Source organism: Mastomys coucha, unplaced genomic scaffold (assembly GCF_008632895.1).
Source record: "Mastomys coucha isolate ucsf_1 unplaced genomic scaffold, UCSF_Mcou_1 pScaffold21, whole genome shotgun sequence".
NCBI classification, from domain to species: Eukaryota; Metazoa; Chordata; class Mammalia; order Rodentia; family Muridae; genus Mastomys; species Mastomys coucha.
In genome coordinates, this window is record NW_022196904.1 from 154,374,909 (window position 1) to 154,380,019 (window position 5,111).

A 5,111-nucleotide genomic window follows, 5' to 3' on the forward strand; every position below is an offset into this window, starting at 1 on the left:
AAACAAAAAAACAAAAAAAGCAAGTTGGGGAGGAAGGAATTTATTCAGCTTACATTTCCATATTGTTGTTCATCACCAAAGGAAGTCAGGACTGGAATTGAAGCAGGTCAGGAAGCACAGGCTGATGCACAGGCCATGGAGGGATGTTCCTTACTGGCTTGCTTCCTCTGCCTTGCTCAGCTTGCTTTCTTATAGAACCCAAGACTCCAAGCCCAGAGATGACCCCACCCAAAATGGATCCTCCCACCCTTGATCACTAATTGAGAAAATGCCTTACAGCTGGATCTCATGGAGACATTTCCTCAAGGGAGGCTCCTTTCTCTGTGATAACTCCAGCTTGTGTCAAGTTGACACTAACAAAACCAGCCAGTAGAGCTGGGAAGCAGGGTGCAGGATAAGAGTTCAGAAATGGGGGTAGTTTCTGGTGTCACAAAGGTCTAGGGCACCCACATAGCAATGGAGTGTTTCAGGTTAACCTCCCTAACAGTGTTAACAGCTGGAGGGAAGGCTGTGAGGCAAGCGGGTGGGGACTCTCAGAGCTTGAAGGTGAGCGAAAGTCAGAAGACTTCCACAAGGCACCAGATGGAGCTAGCTTAGCCTGGGGGCAAGGTCTAAAGCTACAGAGTGGAAGGAAGAGGCTCATCAACGGTGAACAACACCAGTGCTGACAACAGGTGCTAAATGCCACTCTGTAGGCCTCATAAACTTCATCCTCTCTTTGGGGGCTAAGAAGCCACCCAGGGTAAAGGATTTTATTCAGGGTCCTGGACTCAGAAGGAAACAAGAAACAGCCAGGCCTTTTATTTCCCTTTCTCTGTTTCCCAAATGCCAACGCAGTGTTTTGGGTATTTAAAAGGACACTTAAAACGCCCTTGTTTGTTTCTGCCTTTGTACACCCTGTGCTGCTCAAGGACAGGGCGGTGGTAACCATGGCAGTGAGCAGAGGGTGGTGAAGAGGTGGTTTTTAAAATGGGGTGAACCTCAGACAGGCAGCAACCGGAGCTGGAACCTCTTGTCCTCCTGGGGGGCCCATTGTTCATTCAACTTCACTGTAAGGAAAAGCCGAATTCTTCCCTGCAGGGAAGCAAGCTTAAAAGACAAGGGTTTTCCTCTCTCGATGTGTGTCCCTGGGAATAGATTTCGGGGCTTGGGTGGGCACTAGGAAGATTTGGGACAGCTGGCACAAACGGGGCACAAACAGGACAGTCTGTGATGGCAAAGAAACTAGCTAGCTTGCCTCCTGAGTGCAGAGTTCTTAGGACCTGTCAGCTGTCTCGCCACCTCTCCCCAGACAGGTGGCCGCTCATAGGGGTGGCCCAGTATTCCAACCAAAACGGCTGCTAGGCCCCAGCCTTTGCAGGAAGGTATGGGGTGGGGGGAAGGGTAGAGGAGACGAGCGAAGGAGAGAGCTGACGCACTGCTGGATTAGGAATCTTAAGAGCCTTCCTTTCCAAGACGAAGACGCGCCCCAAGCGGTCACAGGGCAGGGCAGGGCAGGGCAGGGCAGGGTAGAACCGGGCAAACTAGAGGCACATGGGCGCAGGAAAGTCCCATGACTACAGTGTTTCGCGGCAGGTTTCCCAGCTGCTCTAGGCAGGAGGGAGGCAGCCCCGGGTGATGGGCGAAGGAAGGGAGAGGGAAGTAAACTGGAGACCACGGAGAGAGCCAGTTCCTGGTGTTCAGAGAACACCAGCCGCCTCCGGTCCCGGTGGGTGGCTGTATGTGTGGAAAAGAAACAGGGAGTGGGAGGGAGAGTGAAGAACAAGCACACACTTTTTTTTGCCTGTCATCCACTCACCTCGTCTTCCCGACCCTGCAGCCCACGTCCCTACTGGGGTAGGGGTGGCAGGAGGTGGGAAGAAGACAGCTCGCCAGGCACCCACCCCTAAGTACAAGCAACTGTCGCTGAATCAGAACTGTCTCAGCCGCCTGTCACCTGCGCTCGCTGGGGAGGGGCACGTGGCATCAGACTTGGGACTTGCGACGGGAGGGGGTGGAGGACCCAGCAACCGGCCAGAGCGTGGGGTGTCTCCGGGGATTGGGAAAGCGGGAGTGCCTACCTCCAAACATCTAGGGAACATCGGGGAGAATGGGTGGGACTAGGTCTTGAGGGGACTTGGAAGCGGGGGTCAGTGTGTGTGGGGGGGATGACAGAGGGCGGGAGTGTCCTGCAGTGGGAAGCAATGGGAAGCACCGGGGAGCGACGCCGGGACTGAGGGGCGGCTGCTGCTGTCGCCAGTGCGCGGGGTTATGCAAGGTAACCGAGCCTGGAGGAGGAGGGAGGCGGCGTGGGCCGCGGGCCGGGGTGTCTGGCGCTCGTTGGACAAAGAGATGATGAAACGTGAGCGCTATATTTACCAAGGGGGTGGAGACGGGTGGGAGGGGGGTAAAAAGGACAAACTGTTCCACAACAACCACAGGAAACACAGCCCTTCTGACTCACCCAGAGGGCCACGCCGACCCCAGCTCAGCCTTAGCCTCGAGGCAGAACCAGAGCCGGGGGGCGCCAGCACCGGACCGAGCCCGGATGCTCGGGCATGGATTGGCTTATAAATGAAAAGGACACCCGGTCGAAAGACTGCATGAGTGTGCACATAGCTTTTGTGGGGTAGGGGAGGGCAAGGAACGACATTAATGTTTTTTTATTTTTTTAGCCGGGTGGCTGGGTCATCGCAGAAGAGATGTGGCTGCAGCCGTGGAAAGCACGATTCCTGCAAAGTCATCTCCACCCGCACAGCCTGGCCGGCCAGCCCGCCCCGCCCAGGGACAGCAGCACCAGCCACCCCACTTTCCTCCCCCACCCGCGCGCCTTGCTCGCAGGGCCCAGAGTTGGGGTGCGGTGTGGACTATGTTTAGAAGCTGATGTCATCGCGACACCCTACTCTGCAGTGTTCCCAGAGGGACCGCAGGGCAGGTTTTCCTGATCTTCGAGGATGTGGGGGTGGAAAGTGGCCTGCCTTCTCAGCACACCTCACACCCATGGTACCCTAGGGATTAAAAAAAAAAAAAAGATCTCTCTAGAGTTACGAAACAGGGAGGTGTGCTCACGTGGAGAGTGCGAGCTCAGTGGCTAGCGCCCCAAGGGCCAGCAACCCTCCCTTGTGGCTCCACCTCCACCTCAGGTGTGGGGGGCTAATTTCAAGGTTAGCTCACGTGGGCGCGGACGCCCGGAGCTCCTTGCACGAGTTTGGGGCGGGTTCCTCGTCCCCCAATCTAGGGCAGTTTGTTCAACTGAAGCAAAGGGAGCTTGATGTTCCAGCAGGGAAGGGATTTCTGAGAACTGGGACTGTCCTCAGATGAACCTGCCTCCTCCGGCTGCTGCGGCGGCGGCCGCCTGCGGAAGACTTTTTAAAAGGGCGATGCCAGGCCCAGACGCTCGGCGCGCAAGTGGCTGAACCGCCCGCCACTCTGCGGCCGGAGCCGAGCACCCGCCCCGAGCGCCACGCGGGGCTGCTCTGAGCTCTGGGGGCTGCCGGCTAAACTTATCCTACTGCATATGCATGAACGGATGGCCTTTCCGCTCTGCAATGGAGAGGCCTGGGGTTTTGCGGTAGGCTGCTTAGTGGAGCGAGAGTAAAGTAGGGCGTCGTGGAAGTTTTCGCGCCGGAGCTCCCCGCCCCCAACAGACACTGGGTGTTAACTCAACCTGGCCACAATCGGTTCGCCAGATCCGGCTTGGCTTTATCGGATTGTGTTCCAAATCCAGGGACATCGCTATAGTGGAGAGCCCACCCCCTCATTCCTGTCTATATGCTTCCTAAACCCACCACCCTTCAGCAAAACGGACACAGCTTTCCCCAATAGGCCCTTTATGTGCTTTGGGTGAGATCTCTAAAGCTGCTGAGCTCAGGCCGGGAAGGGGAGAGGTGAGGATCCATCCCCAAGTGAGGTCTAACACGTGATCCCCTACCCCCAGCGGGCCATCTGTTCTTCTTCCTTCCCGCCGGGAGGCTGGCAACTTTGTCCAGGCAAGGTCCACGCCTCTCAGCAGGAAAAGACTTAGAAAAGCCAGAATCGGCAGAAACCTGTATCTACAGCATGTGACTTTAGGCTGAACTTCGGGCCTAGAGCAGGGACCATACTTGGCCATCTGTGTTTTAAACTAAGTGCCAGGTGATTAGCCCCACCCAACAAGATGGGGAAGCCCTGCTTTGGGCTCAGTCTAAATAAGTCTCCAGATAAGGGCCCCAAGAATCTGCAGCGTTAGCCTGGAAACACCTTCCAGGGATTTACCTAGGAAAAAGAACAGATTCTAAGCTTCTAGGCCACTTCCCACAGAGCAGTGTAAGAAGAGGGTAGAGGTGAGATTATAAATTAGGAAAAAATGGCATGTTAACTTTAGCTTTTGGGGGGGGGCAGGAAAATCTAGAGTTGGAGGCCTAGCCTAGGCCCTGTTTTGTTTTGTTTTTTAATAATTTTGAGGGGGCAAGAAAAGCATTCTCGTTAAGTACTGGCCTTAAGGTTCCCCAGCCTTCACTGTAAGGTGATGCAAGCAGATGAGGAAGCGTTCTGAGAGCGAGCAAATCTTACTCTAGTGTTCCCTCTCCTCCATACCCCGTAATCTCCTTTCCTCTTCCTCCCTAGCACTGTGATGATTTCAGGTATGACAGGTGTGCCGTTCCACAACCCACCCTGGCCTCTAGGAATTTTTACAGACCCCTGCATCGAGGGAGTTTTAAAGAGACTGTAACTGTGTTAATCTAATCCTATCAGTCCACAGATAAGAAAATGGCTCCGGGAGGTGGGGTGAGGTCACAGATCTCCTGTTGTGCAGAAGAGGCCACTAGCCTTCAGGTACTGCCTTGTACTAGATCACATTACGATAATTATGTTAGGAAGCATTGTAAACAAGGCTCACTCTCCTGGCTACAGGCTAATAAGTCATAGCTGTGGCAACTTGGAAAACAGTGCCTAGGTGTAGGGAGACATAGAAAGGAAAATAACCTGTAGTAGAAACAGTTCCAGTCTTTGGGTTCTCTTGTTCCCCTGGGTGGAGGTATTTGGAGTAGAAATGTATGAAGACTAACTTGGGAAAGCAGACCTCTTAGATTTATGTGGCATAATATTAACAGGATATTTTGCCAAAATTTAATTGAGACAACAACCACATG

At 54.2% G+C, this 5,111-nt stretch overlaps 1 long non-coding RNA gene across 1 annotated transcript in view; it reads right to left on the bottom strand.

Annotated features, from left to right (window-relative positions):
- LOC116103666 overlaps nucleotides 1-87 on the bottom strand; it is a 1,596-nt gene extending 1,509 nt beyond the window's left edge. The window contains exon 1 of the long non-coding RNA XR_004123532.1: nucleotides 54-87. This is a non-coding gene — a long non-coding RNA (uncharacterized LOC116103666). The remainder of the gene's footprint in view (nucleotides 1-53) is intronic.
- Between the last annotated feature and the right edge of the window lie 5,024 nt (nucleotides 88-5,111).